This window comes from Periplaneta americana, chromosome 17 (assembly GCF_040183065.1).
Source record: "Periplaneta americana isolate PAMFEO1 chromosome 17, P.americana_PAMFEO1_priV1, whole genome shotgun sequence".
In the NCBI taxonomy this organism is placed as follows: domain Eukaryota; kingdom Metazoa; phylum Arthropoda; class Insecta; order Blattodea; family Blattidae; genus Periplaneta; species Periplaneta americana.
The window spans coordinates 106,646,219-106,672,383 of record NC_091133.1 but is presented as its reverse complement, the minus strand read 5'-3'; the positions used below and the strand labels follow the sequence as shown (position 1 = coordinate 106,672,383).

Sequence of the window (26,165 nt, the reverse complement as noted above, 5' to 3'; positions counted from 1 at the left end):
CCCTGGTTTTTCTCATAGCGAATGTACAATAGAATATTTGTGGAGGAAGAAATGAAGGGGTGGTGTATACAGTGCCCGTGCGGGAACACGGTACCGATGCCTGGCCTAAATAGACTAGAAAACACACACAGATCTCGAGTCAGAGAAGTCGACCTTCTGAATCGAATCGTGAAACTCCCTCAATTCCGATCGCTGATCCGAGCCATTTTTTTATCCCCGTCAACTTTTTTTCTCCCAAAGTGCTCATAACTGTCATAAGATAAAAGAAAAAGTAGATAAAAATAGCCAAAAAAAACTAAAAAAAAAAAATATGGGTATGTTTTAGGCTTGTATATCTTAGATCATTTTGTAGCGTGTTATGTGCGCTTCATATCCTTATTGTCCTTGATAAGGTTTAACGCCCGCTTTCATTCCCTTGTCAAAACTGACCGCAGCGCGTTGCAATGACTTCGTTATGTCTGCGTTGCTACGTGGCGTTTGCCCTTAAAGCGCAAGTGTCGTAACAATGTTCAAAATTAAATATAACATTAATTTTGATTATAAAAATTGAATTTTAAAAGCGTACCTATAACTTACAGAAAAACAGCTACAATCAGTATCAGATTTTTTTCTGCTGAGGAATTACGCATTAAATTTCAACGCATATCCCAGTTCCATCTGATAGGAACTGAACATCTTTAATCCGCGAAATATTTTAACTGTACTAAACCTGAAGCTTGTTACATCTGAATTTGTTTGTTTCTTTATTACTTGGTTATTTGACGACGTTTTATCAAGTATTCGGTTATTTACTTTAGTCTAAAAGATTATGTAACCTAGGCCTACTTTAAAATGTGAATGAATGAGTGGGGGGAAGTGGGAGGAGAAACTTTAAAGGTACGTGAAAACACGTCCTTTTTGCAAGGGGGGAGTTGGGGCTGTGAAAAACTGAATATGTGAGCTCCAAGCCTCTTGGCCACTTGTCTCACTTCGGGTTTCGCCGCCCCAGTGAAGGAGCGCTAGAAATTTCCAGTGGGTAAGCCGAAAATGGACGTAACTGATTAGCTACAACATACGGGGGGGGAGGGGCAGAAGTACAGCGACCTGATCCGGAGGAGAGACGCAATGTGAATCTCCGCGAGAGAAGATGAATCCAAAGCACGGACCGCACAGAAAACGCGCTAATCTGTCAGACTAGCGTCGGCTTTAAACGCACCAATTAATCAATAGAGCGCTGTCCAGCCTCTGCAGACTGCTGCCTTCCGTTGTTCATCTAATGATGCTGTATCAGTTACCTCGAAGTGAAAGCAAAGTCCTGTATTCCATTATCGAACCATCCTCTTAAACTATGGGAGCTCTCTTACATGCGGCCATATTGAAACAATGAACAACGCTCGATTTCAGCTATTTAGCTGAAAAGACGTCGATTTAGCAGATATCTTAAATCTCAACCTTTCACAATTCAAATGGTGGGTGTAATAGTGGAGTACTAACACGTGAACCGAAAGTAAAAACCAGGACAAGAGAAACCCTAATTCAGCCGGCAGCTTTGTAAACATTCCTTTACAGCATTCGGAATTTCCACTCACATTTTGTTACATTTTACAACTAAAAGGGTTGTTTTGTGAATTCTAGTGAAGCAAAATTTATCAGAAGTATGCAGTAAATAGAGATACTATAATCATGTTAAATTAAATTGATTAAATCGCATTTCAGGGGTGTACAAATTATTTCATGACGTGGAAATAGTAATAATAGGCCTACGTCGGAGTCTAAAATCTTTTAAGTACACTCTACTTAGAAATGTTTTTAATGAACAGAACTAGACTCTTGCGGAAGTTTCTAAATAGTCTTAAATGACCAAGTTGTTATTTTTTTTCTCCTCTCTCTTCTTCTTTTTTTTTCTTTTCTTTTTTTATTATCCTGATATATTACTTAATCATTTGTATTTGTATGTCATTTAGTACGACTTTGCTAATCAACATTTTATGTCTTGTAACCCATATGTATTCTCCTATTAGTATATTAACTGTATAATATATCTCAAGTGAATTAATCGTTGAATTTATCTCGAACATTTTAGGTCTTATAAATTTGTGTTTGTGTGTGTGTGTGTGTGTGTGTGTGTGTGTGAATGTGTACAGTATATTCCCTTTATGTTATGTAACTGATTTTGATTATGTGTAATTTTCTACTTTATTTTATATATTATGTAACCGATCTTGACTAATTGTAATTTTATATTATGTAACTGATCTTGACTATTGTAATTTTCTACTATATTTTATGTAACTTCTAAGGTATTTTCTTCTGTGTTGTTTTGTAATATAATTTTGTATTTCATGCATATTATTGAAACCTGGTTGAGTGGAGGAGAAAGCCTCATGGCCTTAACTCTGCCAGGCAAAATAAACCTACTACTACTACTACTACTACTACTACTACTACTACTACTACTACTACTACTCGTATGGCGATGAGCCCGATGACTATAAACTTCTGTTAAAAGCGTGGTAAACATGGGTTTCGAAATCACGGTTAAAAAGTAACCGTGGTTAAGTCCACCGTTATGGAGTAACGGTTAGCACGTCTAACCGTGAAACGAGAGGGCCCGGGTTCAAATCCTGTTTGGGACAAGTTGCCTGGTTGGGGTTTTTCCAGGGTTTTCCCTCAACCAAGTGAAGCAGAATTGTTCGGTAACTTCCGGTACTGGACCTCGGACTCATTCCGCTATAATTAATTCACATATCATCATTAAGTTATACATGCCATATCCCGGGTTAAGTTCACGGCGTGCTGTACTTGTACAAGAACGCGGCCGTTCGGCTATCCAAAAATCATTCACATAACAGGAATGGTAAGCACAATAATCCTCAGGCTGCAGTATAAGTCTTCGAGTCCCTTCTCCTTACAAGATAAAGGCAAATGTGGTTAAATTGTGATCTCTCTGTACCATTTATAATCACAAATTCGCATGGTTAGCTGACATCTTATTTAATTAGAGTAAAGTATGTCAATAACAACAACAAAATGCAAAATTAATGCCGTTTGTTGTGGTGCCCCATTTATCTTGTGCATTAACTTACACAAAACTAAAGACGACTGACGTCCGTACACGTCGTGTGTTGTGTGTTTGCTGTCTAATAATGTAAACAAATCACAACAACTGTCGACGCCACAATCCACGTAGAGTGACCTGCACGTTCTCCGGACCTGTCGCCACTCGACTTCTTCCTGTGAGGAACCGTAAAGGACAGTGTGTACCAGAACATTCTGACAGAACCAGACGACATGCAGCAACGCATTCGACAGGCTTGTGTGTCCATTGAGCCAGCAACATGCCGGGCAGTCATACGGTCTTTCGGGTAACGCCTTCGAATGTGCATTAATGTGAATGGTTACCATTTGGAACATCTTCTGTGACTCTCAAAGCATAACATTATCATATTGGAAGTACGTTCTTGTTTCGTTTTGTTGTTGTTATTGATTAGGAAGGTGACATTGTGATACATTTTTGAACTCGTTTTAATATGTGTAATCAATGTAACATGATTAAAGTATGTAGTGCTATTTGAAAAATTGATGACGTCACGTGTATCTTGTACCATAATGTAGTTACATGCACCAAATTTCCACACTCATGTTAGCCCCTCGTTCTAACATAACGCTCAAAAACAAAAATTCCAATACCTAGCCAAACAAAAAAGTTATAATAGGTGCACAAGATAAATGGGACACTCTGTATATACCCTTTACAGTTTATTGCATGGGAATTCTTTTCGCTCGCTCTCATAGTAAAGGCTTTAACTGTCCTTCAAGATATCGATTAGAACACGCATAACGTGTATTGCTATGTTTCTCACGGGAACCAGAGTAGTAGCTCAAGTCTTCTGCGTGTCCTATCTCGAAGGTGTCGTTGAGTGCTACAGTGATTTAATAATTCTTAGTTTCTCACGGTCAGTGTTCGGGTTATCATCTCAATACAAGCAACAACATGAGTGAAAGAAGGATAAAATCTATAGATATCAAAACTAAAGTTAAAATTTTGAATGAAGTGTCCCGCGGTACTATGACAGAAACTCGAATTACAAAACATTTTCAAATTCCAAAATCTACTTCTTCGACCGTAACAAAAAACAAAGATAAAATTGACCCTGCTGAAACTTCCGATTTTTCATCAGAAAAAATTAAGCGAATTCTTGCAGCAAAATATTAACAAGTGGAACCTGAGGTTCTCGAATGTTTTAACAATATGAAGGCAATATAAGTGATTTAGAAGTGATTTAAATTGAATTCATTGTAGTAATAAAAGTGATATTCTTTATAAACTGTATAACCCCTATATCTGGAAGAGGAGCTTGGACCAACCGAGGAAAAGATGGAAAGAGGACAGATATGGAGACTTCTCTAAGTCGTAAGTATTGATGATATTCTTCTAATACAGTATTCAGAAAGATTCACAGGTACGTGAATCGAAATTTATTTATTACTAAACTAACTACAAGCCATGAGAAAGTATTTTGAACTGAAAGAGTCGTAGTGAATTCATTGTAACAAAAATCGATCAGAATTCGGATAAGACGAACTTCGTTAAGGGGAAAGGATGGTATTTTTTTAAACTTTTTTCCTATTTGGTGTAAAATATTAATTTTTTTGTATGTAGAGAGCTCATACCTGTGGCAACTCAACCAATTAAAAATATTTTGAAAAAAAAAAATTATTTGGGATCCCAAATTTGAAAAAAAAATATACCCAATGCAGGATTGTACTAAAACCGATATATCTAAACCGTTTTTAAAGATAGATTCAAAACGTTTTTTTGCAATGTATTTACAAAGGCACGTTCTACAAACTGTCTCTAACAGAATTTTGATATTAGCCCCTACGTTTGTAAAGTAAACAATTAAAATTTAATAACAATTTTCTGATTTCCTTTCTTGCAAACAAACGGACGTATTTTTAAAATGAAATCAATTATCAAAATTCTGTTACAGAGAAATTTTCCTAATAGTCTAAAGAAAGTGTGTTCTAAATTTCATGCATGTATCTTTAATAGTTCAGAAATTATATCCATTTTTGTCTGGCAATGTAGCAAAAAAAAAAAAAATGAAGTTACTGGAAACCGATAAGAGTGGGCGTGTGATTTAAAAATCCATGACGCAGGAAGTTTAAAAATGACGTCTCAACATTCGATAAGGGCATAAATACCCACAAAATGTTATGCAATGCATTCCACACATATCAAAGGGTATTTTAAAGAAATTTTTTTTTTGAAAATTTAATTTATCGGAAACAACAATAAAAGTGGGCGAGTGATTTAAAAATCCAGGAAGTAAAAAAATGGCGACTCAACATACGATAAGGGCACAAATACCCACAAAATGTTATGCTATGCATCCCAAACATATCACAGAGTATTTTAAAGATTTTTTTTTAATTTACTCATTTTTCACCAAAAAATGCCATCCTCTCTCCTTAATACGAACTAGCGACTTTTTGGTCTCTTGAGGTTCGTCTTAACGCAGGAAGTTTAAAAATGGCGACTCAACATTCGATAAGGGTACAAATACCGACAAAATGTTATGCTATGCATTCCACACGTATCACAGAGTATTTTAAAGATTTTTTTTAATTTACTCATTTTTCACCAAAAAATGCCATCCTCTCTCCTTAATACGAACTAGCGACTTTTTGGTCTCTTGAGGTTCGTCTTAACGCAGGAAGTTTAAAAATGGCGGCTCAACATTCGATAAGGGTACAAATACCCACAAAATGTTATGCTATGCATTCCACACGTATCACAGAGTATTTTAAAGATTTTTTTTTAATTTTCTCATTTCTCACCAAAAAATACCATTCTCTCTCCTTAATACGAACTAGCGACTTTTTGGTCTCTTGAGGTTCGTCTTAACGCAGGAAGTTTAAAAATGGCGACTCAACATTCGATAAGGGCACAAATACCCACAAAATGTTATGCAATGCATTCCACACATATCACAGAGTATATTAAAGAATTTTTTTTTTAATTTTTCATTTTTTTGGTCTCTTGAGGTTCGTCTTAACGAGGATTTACTGTATATATATGAGAGAGAGAGAGAATGTGTATGTGTGTGGTGTGGGGAGGATTGGAGGGGAGAGAGAGAGAGAGAGAGAGAGAGAAATAATTCACTGTGGATGGATGATGACATAGTAATAATATCAGAGTAAGCATGCAACGTGAAAGCAGAGGCATCCAAAGCTCTCCTAGATTATGTCCCACAGTGCCCTTTCCTGCTATAAATTTCGCTGGATTTATCAAGGTTCGAATCCACGTCTCTTTGGCGAGAAGCCTTCAGCCGACTAAGCACCTTTACGCAAGGTATAATCATTTTTCCCTGTGGAGAGATAATTTTCATTTCCCAGCAGGGCACACCCCGGATTTGTCTCTGCGCTTCTAGCCACGCTGCGCTGTTGAGAAGCCGAGCAGCGGATGATGGCTCCGTCCAATAGCGGATAAAGTGCTTCAACTTTTTTTTTTGTCGTTGTCTTGGAGAGTTTGTTCTCCATTATCTCGCTCGTGCTTCATAAGACAAAACCCGCTGTGACGGATTGCGATGCTCAGCTATCCGGAGCCGTGAAGACAGGCCGAGTGCAAAATTGGATCGCACAATGAGGCCGCCATTATATGCAGGAATTCAGGGAAGTAGAGGAATTTCAGACTGGCTTCATGCTTCTGTTGCGATACGTGAACGGCAGGACGGCAAGAGCGTTGCTTTCCATGGTGGAGACCGAAGTTCGACATTAACCCTCCCAGCTTAGCTGCTCTGGAATTTCATGCAACTTATCGGGGGTATTTTTTGACCCCAAGCACATTTGTTACGAATAATTATAACAGATTTATGCATAACCAGGTGTTTCAGACCACTCGTATCAGCCTTTTTTTCTCGAAAATTATGTGATACTGGATGTTCATAAAAATGAATTGAATGAGCGAGAGATATTAGAAATAAAACAAATGAATTATAGAAAACTAAACATTTGAGGTTATACACATATGCACGAGTATAGGTTTTAAACATTAACTTAAGGTTATAGGTCTAATAATTTTATTAACTCTTTTTCCATCAACTCTTATTTGTAATAATTAATGGTACAATAATAATTGTTATAATTAATAACTGTTCTATGTTGAGAGTTAGATGTTAGCGTTTGATTGCTGATATTTTCTTGGAGTGAATACAGGCTTACTATCGAAGCAGAGATTATGGTAAAAAAATGAACGTAGGATAAACAAATGAACGTAAGAAAAAATTATGGATTATTAATTTAATTTTAGAGTAGCCTACCAACTAAAAAAAACTGTTATGTTTTATTTATCGACGCTCGCAACTGCAGAGGTTATATCAGCGTCGCCGGATGTGCCGGAATTTTGTCCCGCAGGAGCTCTTTTACATGCCAGTAAGTCTACTAACATGAGCCTGTCGCATTTAAGCACACTTAAATGCCATCGACCTGGCCCGGGATCGAACCCGCAACTTTGGGCATAGAAGGCCAGCGCTATACCAACTTGCCAACCAGGTCGACCCCTACCATCTATGTACTATCAGTATAATCAGATTCTCGAGTGTCAATGAGCTGGTTTATTGGCTGTATGGGTCTCCCTTGGAATCATTTATTTATTTATTTATTTATTTATTTATTTATTTATTTATTTATTTATTTATTGTAACATGCATAGAATAAATATAGAAAGGAAATCAGTTGCGGAAAAGTGCAGAGGAAAGAAACCGATTTTAAAGCATCTTAAATTGCACCAGACAGATTTAAATCAATTAAAAGTGGTAATATGGATTATCCGTTTTCTTCGATTAACCATGCAATATGTCCCGTCCATCAAAACAGATAATCGAGGTTGTATTGAATTATACCTGGTAAGGTTTATCTTGTCTCAGTAGCAATAAAACCAAGTCCCTTCAAATGAAGGTGGAGATTATAGGAGGGTTGTAAATTTCAGGATTCCTTTCAAGACCTTGTTATTGTACAGGCTGCCGGAACTCAGTTTCTTGAAAGACAAGCTCAGTGACGGAACTAAACAGTACGAAGAGATATATTTTGTTATTTTATTTTGCACTACAGAATGTATCAACTAGTCCCTTCCGACACTGGATGGATGGACGACACCGCTCCATTCCCCTACCGCCATAACAATACAGCCGAAGTAAGACATATCTCCTTTCTCTCTCTTTTCACAGTGAGACAAGATACATCACACAGACTCTAGGCATCTACATAATTCTGTCAACATCTCTCTATTCCGTCATCATTCCATAGTATTCTCTGAACGCCGAGTGGCGATGGCGATACACGGAGGGACGAGTGGGGTTGCCTGCTCGAAACCTGGATATGCAGCGAACCTTAGTGTAGTCAGCCGGTATGGGTTTGGATGCGATTGTTGGCGCATTGATTATTGTAGGTCGCAGTGCTGTGTCGTAGCGACCCCTCGCGAATTTCTATTAATTCAATTCATTGTAACATGAAGGTACTTCACGGATAGAAATTAATGCCATACTCAAATATGAGTTACATGCTAATAGTATTATGCACTTACCATAACATTGTTCATCCAACTCTGATCGGTGGTGTGCTAGGCTCGATTGGAATGAACAGATCTGAAACAAAGAGAAAAACAGACTTCAGCTATTATTGGAATTACATTAATATTATGTATTTGCCGTCTTAGATACATTAGGTTGGATAAAAAGTAATGGCAACACTCCTATCATGTGACGATGGTGCGTTCGAGAGCTGCCAGCTGTGTGGACATGAACAAGGACTGTTAGATGAGTTAGTGAAGCCAGCGGCGACAGTACTCCATCAATCTACTGCAGTGTGTAGAACGTTCACTTTCATAGGGATAGTGCGAGCGCCCTAAGACCCTCCTTACAAAACTAGCGCAACGTTCCTGGATCAAAATTGAAATGGCACTAGGTCGTAGTGCACAAGAATGTTTTCAGGACTGCGTGAAGCATGTGGCGATGCAGCGTTGCCATATCGCACAGTTGCACAATGGGTTAAAGCTTTCCGGGAAGGCCTTGTTGCACCGGTACCAAAGGGAAGGTGACGACTTTCTTGGACGAATCGTCGCTATGGACGAAACCTGGACTCGCTCGTGTGAACCAAACTTGAAAACGCCAATCAAATGAATGGAAGCATCCCGGTTCCCCTCGTCCAAAGAAGTGCGCCCTACACAAAGTGCTGTGAAGGAGATGTTCATTGTGGCGTATGACAATGATGGGGTAATACTGCACCACGCTGTACCTCCAAGGCAGACGGAAAATGCGGACTACTGGAACATCCATCGTACTCACCCGATATGATCCATGCGATTACGATCTTTTCACCAAAGTGAAAGAACCACTGCGAGGGACCCGGTACAATACCAGAGATGAACTTACCGTGCTTTAGGGCGGTCAATGCGGAACATCAACAAAGATGGACGCTCTGATGGTGTACGACGCCTTACAAACATTTGGCAAAAGGTAATAAATAAGGGGGGCGACTATATAAAAGGTACGTAAATGTTGTACCCCTGTGAATAAAGCCATGTCAGAAATATCGAACTGTTGCCATTACTTTTTATCCAACCCAAGTAGTTTATCAAATGCTAAATGAAAATTTATTCACTAAGTTAGCATAACTTGTAGGACGATGTTAAATCGATGAACGTTTTCATCAATGAATTGCCCTCATCAGATCATTGAGAGTGCATGTTACTATGTCTGAACATTTTACAAGGTTAGAATACGAACAATGCCATGGTTACATATAAAATAGTTAAAATATATAAAAATTAATTTGTGCTAATTACTAAGTTATTAAAATGTAACAATAAAACACTGAAGAAAATATTAATATGTGGTATCACAATTAGTACTGTTTTTAGCTGTTTTCGTGAGTACTATTTGTTGATTCTTGTGACTAAAGTTACTGACAAGTTCTTCCATAAGGAAGATCGTTGCATGTTGTATGGTTGAATCAGGCCATGTGTAAATTTTATGTTGGAAGCTGTTTGGTTAGGTCGTAATGTCGTGGCCGCCCGCTTCACTCCTTAAGGTAAGGAAATAAACAACAATTCAATTGATTTTACAGAAGCCAACTAACAATTAAATACAGTAGAAAGAATGCATGTCCGCCCCTTAGCAGATCAGTTACCGCAAAACGCCGCTGTGTGTTGAAGTACGGCCCGCCTGCCGGTGCTTGGGTTGCGTCTTAAGTTGAAGGCGCTGTAGTTCCGAAACGTAGGACATGTGAAGTTCCAGAACAAGTTGGATACTCTGTTAAATTCGTCTAGACTGCAGTGATGCCTACTGTGCCGGAATTACACTCCTCATTGCCATAATTTGAGCGGAGTCTAGCTCTCAGTTATATTTCTTCTTTATAGTTGACAGCAATGCTAGTTATCTGTAATAAATGTTAACTAACGTTAATCCGGTACCAAATTCCCCTGGCGTTATCCTTACGTTATTTACCGTTTCCGTTGTTCTGGAGTTTTGTGTTATTTTAGTGAATTTACACCATTTTTCTAGTTCAACATAAAAGTGCCAAAAAGAAAAAGTGAAGTTCAAGACAAGTTGTTTGAGATGAAATTTCTAAACTTACTTACTTACTTACTGGCTTTTAAGGAACCCGGAGATTCATTTCCGCCCTCACATAAGCCCGCCATTGGTCCCTATCCTGAGCAAGATTAATCCATTCTCTATCATCATATCCCACCTCCCTCAAATCCATTTTAATATTATCCTCCCATCTACGTCTAGGCCTCCCTAAAGGTCTTTTTCCCCTCCGGCCTCCCACTAACACTCTATATGCATTTCTGGATTCGCCCATACGTGCTACATGCCCTGCCCATCTCAAACGTCTAGATTTAATGTTCCTAATTACGTCAGGTGAAGAATACAATGCGTGCAGTTCTGTGTTGTGTAACTTTCTCCATTCTCCTGTAACTTCATCCCTCTTAGCCCCAAATATTTTCGTAAGCACCTTATTCTCAAACACCCTTAACCTATGTTCCTCTCTTATAGTGAGAGTCCAAGTTTCACAACCGTAAAGAACAACCGGTAATATAACTGTTTTATAAATTCTAACTTTCAGATTTTTTTGACAGCAGATTGGATGATAAAAGCTTTTCAACCGAATAATAACAGGCATTTCCCATATTTATTCTGTGTTTAAATTTCCTCCCGAGTATCATTTATATTTGTTACTGTTGCTCCCTGATATTTGAACTTCTCCACCTCTTCAAAAGATAAATTTCCAATTCTCATATTTGCATTTCGTGCAATATTCTGGTCACGAGACATAATCATATACTTTGTCTTTTCGGGATTTACTTCCAAACCTATCTCTTTACTTGCTTCCAGTAAAATTCCCGTATTCCCTAATCGTTTGTGGATTTTCTCCTAACATATTCACGTGATCCGCATAGACAAGCAGCTGATGTAACCCGTTCAATTCCAAACCCTCTCTGTTATCCTGAACTTTCCTAATGGCATACTCTATAGCAAAGTTAAAAAGTAAAGGTGATAGTGCATCTCCTTGCTTTAGCTCACAGTGAATTGGAAATGCATCTGACAGAAACTGACCTATACGAACTCTGCTGTACGTTTCACTGAGACACATTTTAATTAATCGAACTAGTGAAATTTCTAAACAGAAGTCGTATTAGTGAAAGCCACGTGTTTCGTACATTTGGCAAATGTGGTGTTGACTGTTCAAACAAGTGACATAACCCATCACTTACAGACAAAACATAAACTGAACTGACGTCCCGTGGTTTCTAGCTCATGCATTGATTCGTTTTTGAAGCCAACTACTTCAACCCTTGCTGATGAAACAGTACTGGTAGCATCAGAGCTGACATTGGTGTATACTGCTGCCGTCTCTCATCCGGTGGCTTCTTGTTTTGAATAACTGTTCTTTTAATCACAACTTTCATCCATCATAATATCCCAATATTGTAAATTTGCACAGAGTCAGCAATGGACTTCATTAATTGAGTGCTTTGTTATTGACAAGAATTTCTCCAAAAAAATTCACCGACAACAGTGCACTATCTGGATGTTGTCAGATGCAATAAATAAAATATAATTCATGTAATGTGTTTCAATGTCTGAGTTTCTTCTGTATTCTTAAGCACTACATTGATAAAAAATAACGAAATATGCTTTTATTTGCACTAAAAGCTGAAATATGTATTAACCCTTTAAATATGCATATTCAGAGCGTTTCACGAGGATTTACCGTCCCTTACGGATCTTGTTTCCGAAGATATTCTGAGCAAAATGTCATATAAACATTTGTCCTAATCTCAATAATTTCAAAGTTACATTAATTTGAAGTTGTTAGTAAAATACCTTTTTATTTAGTTTTAATGGTAAATAGTAATATGCGTTACAAGAGCGGTATGTTGAAGTTTTCATGTTCGAGGAAAAGTTTGAAAAAGCGAAACGTAGTCTTCGTGTATCGTACATTATTTTGTGCGAAGATCGTTTATTACATACCTGAAAGAGGAATTTCTAATTAGTTGCAATGAAATCTCCATCTTGGTTTCTGTTCAATGACGGCAAATTTTCAAAACAAAAACATCTATCTTCAACGTTGTTGCTTTAAAATGTTTTCTGTGTTTACTATACTCCAGCAAGCCGTGATATTCGTCTGTCTTTTCCCCCCCCCCCCCCAGTCTATGATGAGTCTGGAATCTTGTTGATTTTTTCACGGCTTCCTTAATGTTACTTGCATCACGAATGCAGTAACTTTAGCGGAGTTGTAGAGTTTACTTAATTTATGCAAGTATTTAAAAACAATAATTAACAATGCAATTTAGGTGAAATTGCAGTGGTAAGTTTCCAATTTATAATTATTACTATATTGAACGTCTCTAAAAATAATATGTTAAAAGCCTAAAGCAGTAAAATCAATATGTCACTTAAGCGGTAAAAAGAGGGAAATTGTTATGTGTGTTAGGTTGGGAATACTGAATGTGGAATTTTAGACTTCCCGCGGATTGGTTTTGTGCGGAAACCAAGCAAATACGCACGATCTCGCACAAAAAATATTACAAATAGAGAATGAACTTTTCAGAAGTATCATTTCTTTAATTGGCTAGTGTTCTGAAGCTAAAAATGTGTTGTTAATTGCTTTATACAAATTTTGTTTTTCAATTTTTAACTAAAAATGACATCATTATTACGCACTTGTAACAAAAATTGTTACGAATCATACGATTTGAGGAACTTGATTCTTTACAGTTTAATTAAGCATCCTAATGTATAGTCTCAAACAATTTACAAGAACGGCGTAATTTGTAACATTTGTTGTGATAAACGAGTAAGAAAATATAATTTTGTAGTTAAAAATCGAAAAAAATTCTGTACGAAACAATTATGGACATTTTTAGCTTCAGAATACTAGCTAATTAAAGAAATGATACTCCTGAATAGTTCATTCTTTATCTGTAATATTCTTTTACCCTTAAAACTCAAGAATAATGGTATTTTACAATTGGTGTAATTCTGAAAATATTGAGATTAGGACAAATGTTTATATTACATTTTTTGCTCAGAATGTCTTCGGAAATAACTCTGTAAGGGACAGTAAATCCTCGTGAATCACTCTGTATATTCATTATAAAATCTTGAATTTTAGTTACAAATAATTTTAAATGCATTTATATAGTGGTAGCATATGATTTGCAACTAAGGAATAAAATACAGGGCATATCAAAAGTCCGGTAACACTTTCAATATTTTATTACACAAAAACTACTAATGACAGCACTTTCAAACACACGTCAGTTTAAAGTCAAACTCTCAAAGTTCGTGGCGGCGAAATTTTCAGCGACGAAGCGACATTCCATACGAGTGGGAAAATTAACAAGCACAACTGTCGTGTTTGGGGTACACAGAAACCTCACAGAATCATTGAACATGAGCGTGATTCACCAAAGGTGAATGTTTTCTGCGCGTTGTCACAACGGACCTTTCTTCTTCATTGAGGCTACTGTGACTGGACATTCATATCTGGACATGTTGGAGCAATGGTTGGTGCCTCAACTTAGACAAGATCTCGATGACGATTTCATCTTTCAGCAAGATGGGGCTCCGCCACATTTCCACAATGCAGTTCGTGCTTACCTGAATACGGAGATGTCTGATCGTTGGATAGGACGTGCTGGAGTAAGGGACAGATGTTTCATGACATGGCCATCAAGGTCACCCGATATGACTGCATGTGCCTTTTTTCTATGTGTGTATCTAAAGGACCGTGTGTTTGTACCGCCTTTGCCACGCGATTTAGAGGAACTAAAAACCAGAATTCGAGAAACTGCCGCCACGGTCACAGAGGATATGTTGAAAAGGGTATGGGAAGAGTTTGATTATCGTTTGGACATCTGCCGAGTCACTCGTGGTTCACACCTTGAATCTCTGTAAGGTGTAAAACGAACTTTAAGAGTTTGACTTTAAACTGACGTGTGTTTGAAAGTGCTATCATTAGCAGTTTTTGTGTAATAAAATATTGAATGTGTTACCGGATTTTTGATATGCCCTTATGTAAATATGCTGAAATCCGTTCCCTAATCATAATATGACAGTTTACAACATTGGTTTTGCTAATGATAATTGATTTCGTTTTATTTATATCCAGACCTTATCCCTGGCTGCATTCAGTCACTCTATGTCTATAGTATACATAGGAGTTGCAAGCTCTCTAGTGTCTGCAAACATGACTTGCAATCTGCATAGTAAATGCTATTCAGCTTCTCTCCATTCGAGAGCTTCTCCACCTCCTCATGTTCTAGTCCATGTCTGAAAATTCACTCTGAATGTGGTGTTAATGATTTATCAATGAACGCAAAACCTTGTGTTACACCTCTCACGATATTTGTATCTTCTGTGTCCTCACCTTACAGACTTTTATACAATTCAGTATTGAAAAATAATCCAGACCTAAGCAATTTACACATTCTTAAGTTTAAAAATAAAGTGAAAATGTTTGTATGAAATTTGATAAATTTTATTATTATTTTAAGTGTTCTAGTATTATATGTTACTAATATTTATTGTATTTATCTGATGCATGTAGCCTATAAGATAAAACATTGCAATAAATATAAATAGATCATTTTCTTAATTAATAACATTGTATATCTCCAGTAAATGATTTCTTAGCATCGCCACAGATACACTTGATTGTACTTGTCACAATCTCTGTCACTAGAGAGTTCTTGAAATTTATATTTTCCTCGCCATTAAAAAAATATTTTGATATGATACCTCTTGCACAAAAGGGGAGATCTATAACTGAAATTTGATTAATATGTTTCAGTATTATTTGTATTTATCCCGGTAATAATGAACAGTTTGACTCGTAGATATATTGTTTTTCAGCATTAACTTCCCATGATTGTATGAGAAGATTCGAAGAGAACGGCAGTTACGTAGACTTTCGACTCCCCCCTACTACCAATAATACATAATACAATATCAATACGGCGGTTGCTGTCGTCTGCGATGCAACGAACTTTTCTGTTGATTTCGAGTCCATTTTTTTCCTGGTTATGTTGTTGTTGTTTTCTAATGCCAGGCGTTTGACAATAAAGTCATTTGACCTTTTGCACTCCAATATTTTTCAAAGATATTATCATGGTCAGCCACTGAAGCACAGATTTTGAGGTGTTCCGGATCCATTTCTTGGTTTGAGTTGCACAATGGGCAGTTAGGGGACTGATATATTCCAATTCTATGCAGGCCCTTGGCCAAACAATCATGGCCTGTTGCCAATCTAAATGCAGCTACAGACTATTTTCGTGGTAAATCGGGAATTAACTGTTGATTATGATGCAGAGAGTTCCATTTTTCCCTTGAGATTGTGTTATCAAATTTTGTTTATTGAAGTCTAAGTATGTAGATTTAATAAATCTTTTCACAGAGTAATATGTAGATTTAGTAACAGGTCTGTAAGTAGCAATGCTGCTAAAGCATCCGCATTCTCGTTTCCCAGGATTCCACAATGGGATGGTATCCATTGGAATACAATTCTTTTATTAAGTGATGTTAATTGAGAGAGCATTTTAGTTATTTCTGCTGTTTGAGATGAAGGTGTGTGTTTAGAGACGATTGATAGAATAGCTGCTTTGGAGTCTGACAATATAACTGCATTATTAAATTTATTGATGTGAAATAGAAGATTCCTGAGACTTTTATTTACTGCAACGATTTCTCCATCAAAACTTGTTGTTCCATATCCAAGAGATCTATAAAGTGAGAAGAGACAGCACGTAACACCTGCACCAGCACCTTGTTCCTGGTTATTATATGCTTATTTAAGTTGTGTTAACTCTCGCTAAGTGGTTTTATATTTTATTTTATCCGTCCTAGTATTTATTTTATTATTGTAAATATTTTTGTTTTATTATTATTATTATTATTATTATTATTATTATTATTGTTATTGAATCAATTTGTATTACTATCTTTGTATCATCTCCGTCACGGTTACTCTATTATTATTATTATTATTATTATTATTATTATTATTATTATTATTATTATTATTATTATTAATTTTTTAATTTTTTTTTAAATTTTATTGGGTTATTTTACGACGCTGTGTCAACATCTAGGTTATTTAGCGTCTGAATGAAATGAAGGTGATAATGCCGGTGAAATGAGTCCGAGATCCAACACCGAAAGTTGCCCAGCATTTGCTCGTATTGGGTTGAGGGAAAACCCCGGAAAAACCTCAACAATATAACTTGCCCCGACCGGGATTCGAACACGGGCCACCTGGTTTCGCGGCCAGACGCGCTGACCGTTACTCCACAGGTGTGGACTATTATTATTATTACTGTTATTTCTATCGTCAACATTATCATTGATCTCTGTAAAATTTATGTAGACTACTGGACTGTACCCGAGCACGAGCATATGCTCATTTCGGGTATCTATTTCATATATATCATTTCAAATGTTAAATTGTGAATACATTTAAAATTTGAAATTTTATTGCTTTTACATGCATACTTACTTACTTACTGGCTTTTAAGGAACCCGGAGGTTCATTGTCGCCCTCACATAAGCCCGCCATTGATCCCAATCCTGAGCAAGATTAGTCCAGTCTCTACCATCATATCCCACCTCCCTCAAATCCATTTTAATATTATCTTCCCATCTACGTCTCGGCCTCCCCAAAGGTCTTTTTCCCGCCGGCCTCCCAACTAACACTTCTATATGCATTTATGGATTCGCCCATACGTGCTACATGCCCTGCCCATCTCAAACATCTGGATTTAATGTTCCTAATTATGTCAGGTGAAGAATACAATGCGTGCAGCTCTGCGTTGTGTAACTTTCTCCATTCTCCTGTAACTTCATCCCTCTTAGCCCCAAATATTTTCCTAAGAACCTTATTCTCAAACACGCTTTTACATGCAGATTGAAAAAATTTCAAATAATTACTTTTTGCAATGTTACACCACCTTCACACTGGGAAAGTAACAAAGTGGGCTAGTCGAAACTGAATGAAAGCAAAACTTTCAGGCTCTTCGTTACAACTGCTGAAGATCATGTGTCCCGCGAGCCTTGTGACACACGAGGCGGCTAATCCTGCGTCCATGTCCCAACACACGTAGCCTTCGATTGTCTCCACACCCTCACCCCGCCCCTGCACCGCCGCCGACGCCTGTACTGAATAGTAATGACGAAACGATAATCCCTTCCGCCATTATATTTTTATTATCGACTCTAGCCAGCCCGTCAGTGAGTGAGTGAGTCAGTTTGTTGTTCGGTCGTGCGCGGGTGTACGAGTGTTATCTGCCTGGTCGTTTCTGTGAAACAATTGCCGTGGGTCTCCATGGACACGCAGTGAAATGCAGTGCTTCCAACAGGAAGGAAGGACCTTCATACGTGAGCTACAGTTGTACGTGTCTGTTTTGATATTTTTCTTCTTCTCCTACATGTCACGATTCAGGCGTGTGCGTGGACATTCTGTCTTCACAGATTCTCTATTATTTCGTTCGGTGGTCCTAATTTTCTTCTTCCTACTGTTTATACTGAAACGCTGGTTCAGAAAGCGTTTTTATTGCTTTATTATACGACGCTTAATAATTGCGATGCTTATCTAGCATATGAATGAAATAAATGTGATAATGCCAGCGAAATGAGTCCAGGGTCTAGCGCCGAAAGTTACCCACACATGACGCAACGGTGACACTTCTTCTTTGCCTATGATCCACATTAGGGTTGGGAGGTCATCGGCGGAGTTATGGAGGGCATGGGGGGGGGCACTGTCTCCCCAAAATTGTGCCCCGCCCCCTAACTTGTCTGAACTCTTTTTTTTATTTTAACGTTAGAAAATATTGAATTCAAAAGATCTTTTTTGCTTTTGTTTATGATTAACTTTCTGTGCTTAAATTGATGAATTAATGTCTTCAGATCATGTGTCTGGACTATAATACTATTTATTTTAAATTTCTGAATGTATAAATACAGTAGGACTTGGTTATAACGACATCCAAGGGGCTTTGAAAATTATGTTGTTATAAACGAGTGTCGTAGTAACCGAGATTCATATTATCAGTCTAGTGAGGTGGAAAATGAAAAATAATGAACATAATTAGGCTTATTTTAGATTTATGTATTCACTTTTAAGCATACCATGAACACAATAAAATACACGTACAATTATAAATACAGTATTCTGTATTAAAACAGTTTGTTCATTACTCACCAAACTTATTTACTGAGGAGTGAAGTAATCAGTCATTTTACTCTGATGTCTGTTGCCCAATATACACTTTCTAAATTAAATTCTATGTTCATTATTTCAGTTGCAATTTCACTGCTCCCTCTCCTAGCTTCATACTCCCTCCTCTAGCTTCATAGAAATGTTCACAATTTTAATGGCTTCTAAAGTGTCACTCACTTCTTTTAGTGGCCATACTGCGTTAAAATGCGTGTACTTAGTGAAATCTTCCTGTCGAAACTGACCGCATGCAGGTACCATTAATACCGCATGAATTCGAGCAGGTTACAATGGGATGGGGAATCTGCCTGGTCTGTGATAGAAGGGAACAGTAAAGGATTTGCCAGATTTCAGCAAAATATATCATAAGATACTTTGGTTCTTAGAAAATTGTATTCCAAACTGAAAATGACGTTATATGCGAGGTAGACTCATATACGTTTGTCGTATTAAGCAAGGTAGAAAAGCATATGTCTTATGGGGAATTAGTTGGGAGCACAGAATATTTGACGTTATAGGCGAGGTGTCGCACAAAACGAGGTCGCTATAACCAAGTTCTACTGTATTTCTATATCTCATTTGAGGAATGGAAGCACTGCACACTGTAATGTTTCTTTAGTAAAGCCTGTACTCATGTGTTAGAAGTCTGCAGATGTTCAGGCCGCCACTTGGAGAAATATGAATAACATACTGCACAACAATGCAGAAAAAAGAAAAGTGATTCCGGTATAATGTGTAAATTTAAAAACAAGGTTACAATAAAATAATTAGAATTTACATTTCATATGATATTTTCAGGAAAGTAAGCTTTATATAAAAAAGTTTCTGTTAGCACTGTTACGTGGTTTTATTGATGCATATATGTGTTTCTTTCTGTACGAGAAAGAAAAAGAGGGAGATTGTTTTAAGTTATGTATTGTTATAATATGTAGTACATCTACAGTTCAAGTCCTAAACAATTCCGTCCGAAACATCGCGGATATAGCTGTAACACTGTTAGAAACATGTCTCCCGAAAATACCTGTGTTAAATGATCATATTATTCCGACATACTGCACCATGATCAAGCTATAACTAACGGAAGAAGGAGGTAAATGATGTCACCCATAACCCCGTTATATGGAGATTCTATGGTTTTGCTTTGCCTCCCACCACCCCAAAGGAAACGTTTCTCTCTCCGCCTATGTGGGAGGTTATTGCAAAATAACCGGTTATTTTAAAATTAATTTAACCTGAAGGAAGTTAATCGATGAAGAATAACCGGTTATTTTCTGGTTATTATTTCTTTAAATTATAAAGCCAGCAAATTAGGAAAAGAAAATGAGAAATTATATGCAATAGAAATCAAAGAAAAATTTGCAATCAACTGTAAACTAACCAGAAGAGAGTTGAAAGAACTTTACTGGATGCTGAAAATCATCAATGATGTTCCTAAATAAAATAAAAAATAATAAGAGGATATGAAATTGCATTTAGGTAATTACTTCACTCAAATTAGCTTCATAGGTAAGATAAATAAACAATAACACAAACAGCATAATTTTTACAATTATGGTACATTTCAACGGAAACTCTATTCTCCTATAAACAACATGAAGTCAAAGTTTAACGCCGTTTAAAATGCTCTAATAACCCCAGATATACTACATTATAAGGAAATCAGGGAAAGTCAGCGATTAAGATTGGAATTTCTTATTGACACTGAATCATAGTCGAATTTCATTTTGCATCTATGGACAGATGAAGTGTGTAAAGTAGTAAACCATACCCCAACTATGAATACCCCACGAGACAATAGGCCTATGTATAGTGAGGGTCACATAAGAACAGTTCGTAAACAGCAAATATTGCCGTCTTGTCAGTATTGCCAACTGTTACCAGATATCATACGATCATACGTACTAAATGACTTATTTACTTACTGTACTTTATGTTGGAAGGTTATTCCAAATAATTCAATGATTTGTAACATATTTTCGTAGGCAAACTATACGGGAAAAGGGATCAACATGTCAAGTATTCTGTCTGGCAATACGAAATTCATTGGTTTCACTAAACAAATGACTCACGAGACTTTATCCTAAAAATATATTTTGTTTGATCACATGAAATTATTAGTAGTAACCCCGAAAACTTATCTGACTATAGTCTTGAATTATAACCACAACGCAACACATAAAATAACTAATATGTAGTAATATTAATACTGATATTAATTAATTATTAGTATATTCAAATTTACTAGCTTCCACCAACCAGCTCAGAAGTCTAGTGCAATTTTAATTTCATGGAACTCCAGTAACGACAAATATTGTCGATATTTGTCTCAGCTGCCAACATACCAGTTACAAAATCACTACCATTTGTAGTATTTATCAGTATCGAAATTCGAAACGAAGTTAGCAAAAGAAAATTCAACCTGCAAACTAGAAAATCACCACAATCCACTAGCATATGTAGTAATGGGGGGAAAAATGGTTAGGTTTCACCCTTAGGGTATTAAGTAAGCTGACCCGGACTATATACAGGGTTTATTACATAGATAATAAAATAATAAAAAGGTACTTTTGATTCGGTGGATATTCTAAAATAACCGGTCGTTCGGTTATTGTGCAAAATAACCGGTTTCAGGTTAAACCAGCAAGCAAAAATAACCGGTAATTAACCGGTTAACTGTATGAAAATAACCGTTATCAAAATAACTGGTTATTTTTGCCCCTTTCTAATCCATTTCTTTCAGTTCAGTTGATATCTATCAATTATTGCGCTCGAACAGTAACAGTCATAAGTATTACCAAGCAGAAATAATAATGCGAGCCTACTTTCGTAGGCTTTATGAGCTGCAAGAAGAGATCGCCTAGCACATAATCTGTTAAAGTGATTTATGAAGCCTCGGAAGGTATTAATTGTTTTGCATATAAATCCGGAGTTTGGAATATGACAAGACGGGAGTGTAAGTTTCTGAAACTGGTTAAGGTTTTCGACCTGTTTAATTAACTCCGATCTTCCTCTGTAAAACATGCAGGACAATGGGTCCAGTGGAGCTCAAATGCAAAGGGCTAAGATAACCAGACTGTACTTATGTTTTGTTTTTATTCCATGAATATGTTGGCAGTGTTCTTGTACTCCGAGGCATGGATTGACTCTTGACTGTTACATTCATATTCTGCCGAGCGATGCAGAGACAATGGGAAGCTGTCCAATCAGGCGTGAATTACAGTCGTCTGAAAATATTATCCTTTATGTTCCTTATATTATCTAGTCTGAAGTGATCTGCTTGTTTGTCCTATATAAAAATCGCAACAATATTACTTACATTTTATCTTGTATAGGCCTTTTACATATTTAATTATTCATTTCTTTAATTATTTATTTTATTATTCCTTTAGTTATTTATCTATTTAATTATTTAGTTATTTGTTTATTTAAATATATATATATATATATAATTATTTATTTACTTAATTATTTATTTATTTACGTATTTAGTTATTTGTTTATTTAAATTCCTAAATATAATTATTTATTTATTCACCAATTTATTTATTATTTATTTTGTTATTTATTTAATTATTTATTAATTATTTAGTTATTTGTTTATTTAAATATATATAATTATTTCTTTATTTTATTGTTTATTTAGTTGTTTATTTAATTATTTATTAATTATTTAGTTATGTGTATATTTAAATATATATAATTATTTAATTATTTATTTAATTCTTTATTAATTATTTAATTATTTACTTACTTAATTATTTATTTAGTTAAACATACATATTATTTGTTTATTTAAATATATACTTACTTACTGGCGTTTAAGGAACCCGGAAGTTCATTGCCGCCCTCACATAAGCCCGCCATCGGTCCCTGTCCTGAGCAAGATTAATCCATTCTCTATCATCATATCCCACCTCCCTCAAATCCATTTTAATATTATCTTCCCATCTACGTCTTGGACTCCCCAAAGGTCTTTTTCCCTCCGGTCTCCCAACTAACACTCTATATGCATTTCTGAATTCGCCCATACGTGCTACATGCCCTGCCCATCTCAAACGTCTGGATTTAATGTTCCTAATTATGTCAGGTGAAGAATACAATACGTGCAGTTCTGTGTTGTGTAACTTTCTCCATTCTCCTGTAACTTCATCCCTCTTAGCCCTAAATATTTTCCTAAGCACCTTATTCTCAAATACCCTTAACCTATGTTCCTCTCTCAAAGTGAGAGTCCAGGTTTCACAACCATAAAGAACAACCGGTAATATAACTGTTTTATAAATTCTAACTTTCGGATTTTTTGACAGCAGAGTGGATGATAAGAGCTTCTCAACGGAATAATAACAGGCATTTCCCATATTTATTCTGAGTTTAATTTCCTCCCGAGTATAATTTATATTTGTTACTGTTGCTCCAAGATATTTGAACTTCTCCACCTCTTCGAAAGATAAATTTCCAATTTTTATATTTCCATTTCGAACAATATTCTCGTCGCGAGACATAATCATGTACTTTGTCTTTTCAGGATTTACTTCCAAACCTATCTCTTTACTTGCTTCTAGTAATATATATATATATATATATATATATATATATATATATATATATATACACATAATTATTTATTTATTTACTCAATTATTTATTCCACTAATTTTATTAATTAATTATTTATTTACTTACTTAATTATTTATTAATTAATTAATCATTTATTAAATTATTTATTTTGTTAACTGAATTTCATAACTTTCTTAATATTTCATCTCTATGTAAATTTTAGACGTTATTTTTTCCTATGTCGACGTGGAGACAAGTTTATTAACTTCTTGGGTCATCTCTCCTGCCACATTCGCTGGATATGACCATGCCATGTAGAGATTGAATCTCCAAGCGACCACGACGATATCTTTATCTGTTTGTCTGTTTGTTTCTGTCTCTGTTTAACTACTTCTGTACTGTGTTTTGTATGCAACTTTATTTTACAATTTCTAAATGGCGATGTAATTTTATGTGTTCTGCTATTCTCATAGTGTAATGGATTTATTTTCTTTCTGTGCTTGTGTATCGTTGTTTTTTTATTTTGTTTAAGTTTATCTTTTTAAATACCAAGTTAATTATTTCCTCGTTACATCTGTTTTCTTGTGCTATGTATTTTATAGCATTCAGTTCTAGGTTGCAGTCTATCTTGTCGATCATATACTTATCAGTCTATGTACCATTGATCGGAATTCTGCGTATCTGTGACGTAACGAAACGGCCTTACGGCATATTAAGTATATTACCTTTTATTAACTTATTTTAACACAGTGAAATTTTTAAATTTTTAAACTTTTTAGACTATTAATACATTTAAATATTAACCATTACGAAGTGAATCGATAAGAAGTGGTTAATAAATTAAAAAGAATTCGTTGCCTATATGCAGAGTGGAAGTGAAATAGCCTTGTAGATTTTCACAGCGAATAGCTCATGTTATATTTATTTATTTGTTTATTTATTTAAATTTAAATATACAGAATAAAGAATATAATTACAAACAAACAAGAGAAATAGAAATAAAATAATACAATCGATATAAAACAGGAGATACAGTAGTATTAACAGAATTTGAGACCGAATGAGCAGCGCTCGTGTTCGGTCGCAGTTCAGATATAATATTAATAGGCCAATAAGGAAATATAAAATAAAATAAAATAGGAAATAGAATTAAAATTACAGTTACATAAATTATATAATACAATATTAATATAAGAGAAATATAGAAAATAAAAAATAATAATAATAAAAATAAATAAGTAAAGGAAAATAGGAATTAAAATTTAAATTACAGCGGCAATGGAATTATATAATATAATATTAACACTAGAGAAGAATAATATCGCACGTGAAAAGTAGGACTATATATTTCAAAATTATAGAATACAAATATAATATAGGTTGATTAATTCATACACATAGGCTATAAATTTATTTATCAAATTGAAGATATTAACACGTTTCTAATTTTCTTGTTATATGTTAGTGGCTTACATGTTAGAAGTTCTGGGTGTAATTTAGTTAAAGCATTGTACAACCGAGGGCCAAAATTAATGCTATGCTTTAGACCAGCAGATGTGAGACATTTAGGTTCTACTAATGTTAAATTAATATTTCGTCTGGTGTCATAATTATGTGTCTGTAACACAAACTTCTTACGATTTTTATGATAAAATTTTAACAGCGTATACTTATAATTTTGTTCAATATTAAATACATTATATTCAGAATAAATTAATTTAGTTGGATAATCGAAACGTTTCTTCAAACAAATTTTAATTATTCGTTTTTATATGTAACAATAACTATAATATCATATGGTGAAAAGTTAATAGTTTTCGTGTAAATTTAATTTTAAAAGCATCTAATTTAAAATCACTGCTCGATGCGATTTGGTTGCAACACAGTGCCAGAGAACAGCTCATCTAGCCAGACGCACCGAATTCATTGACCTCTTACATCTGTATCACGAGAAGAACTTAATTTTCTAATTAACCGTGCATTTAATCACAAAACGCAATGTAGGTATTTCATTCGTTTCAGCGTACCCTATCGTCCCTTTCAATCTGCAAGGTTATTTCACTTCCACCCCGTATACTAGTTTCATAATAATTTCACTTAAGTGGGGAAAGATGGCCACGCAGCTACTCGTGGAATAGTCTGGACACGACATCAGATCTCCACCTAAGACAATGGTAGGATAAAGGGAAGTACCTCACACGAGATTCGAACACACGACAGTGGTATAAACTGCGACTTGGGAGTTGAGATCGTAAAGCCCGTCAGACGACTTACACTGATCTCAATTTATTTCAGGTCTATTCTAGACTCCGCCAAATGAAAGAACAAACTTTGAACACATTCGCTGAATACTAATATTGACCGTAGCTTGTATGCGATAACTGCCAATGCAGACGGTATGTTACAAAATGAGTGTCACAACGTATCTTACGCTCTCTACAATGAAGTTTCTTTATCATGTTAGGAATGTTCTGTTTACAGTTTAATAATAATCATAATAATAATAATAATAATAATAATAATAATAATAATAATAAAAATAACAATAATAATAGTATGTATGTATGTATGTATGTATGTACGAGTATGTATGTATGTATGTATGTATGTATGTATGTATGTATGTATGTATGTATGTATGTAGGGGAAAGTCGGGTAGTATCGGACAGTGCGTTTCTTTCATCTACCACCATATGGTAGTACCTGAATGACATGGTTACGTTTCTCTATGCGACATCACAGAAACGTAACCATGTCAATCAGGTACTATCATCGTATGGTAGATGAAAGAAACTCACTGTCCGATATTACCCGATGTCCGATACTACCCGACTCTCCCTTATGTATGTAT

The 26,165-nt window shown here is 35.6% G+C and overlaps 1 protein-coding gene across 1 annotated transcript in view; it reads left to right on the top strand.

Moving 5' to 3' along the window:
* The first annotated feature begins 17,796 nt into the window (after nucleotides 1-17,796).
* dcma (decima) overlaps nucleotides 17,797-26,165 on the top strand; it is a 555,093-nt gene continuing 546,724 nt past the window's right edge. The window contains exon 1 of the mRNA XM_069815896.1: nucleotides 17,797-17,934. The gene's annotated coding sequence lies outside the window, so the exon portion shown is untranslated. The remainder of the gene's footprint in view (nucleotides 17,935-26,165) is intronic.